Source organism: Eimeria acervulina, genomic scaffold (assembly GCF_000499425.1).
Source record: "Eimeria acervulina Houghton genomic scaffold, Eah_scaff1637, whole genome shotgun sequence".
In the NCBI taxonomy this organism is placed as follows: Eukaryota; Apicomplexa; class Conoidasida; order Eucoccidiorida; family Eimeriidae; genus Eimeria; species Eimeria acervulina.
The window spans coordinates 1-616 of NW_013550167.1; positions in this window are offsets into that span (position 1 = coordinate 1).

A 616-nucleotide genomic window follows, 5' to 3' on the forward strand; every position below is an offset into this window, starting at 1 on the left:
TCTATACAATATATATATGATAATATGTTTATAATATATATATATATAATATATATATAATATACATATATAATATATATATACATATATATATATATATATATCTATATATTGCATTGTAAGGAAGGCAAACAAGCCCTATAACGGAGCATAGGGGGGATAACCAATGAATAAATAGATAAAAAGAATTATATTTAAATGCTGCTTTAGATTAAAACATTAAAAGTAATATATTTAAATATTTATTTGTTTTATTTAAACTTTTTTTATTTTTATTCTACGCACACGCCTCCAGAAGTACTGCCACCTATCATCATTCCAGAAGTACTCGGGGACATCGCGAAAATCTGCAAGTAGATGAACAAATAAATATTATTTTTTGTTTTTGTTTGTTTTATTTTAATTAATTAATTAATTAATTAATTAATTAATTAATTAATTCTTTAGTTCGTCTCTTTGAAGATAATTGCATTAAAATACTTCACGAGGTGTATATGCCTATACGCATAGTTTTCTCGTTTTATAATATTATAATAATAAACAAATAAAACATATTCATCCTTGCACCTGTAGCAATAAATAATAATAATAATAATAATAATAATAATAATAATAA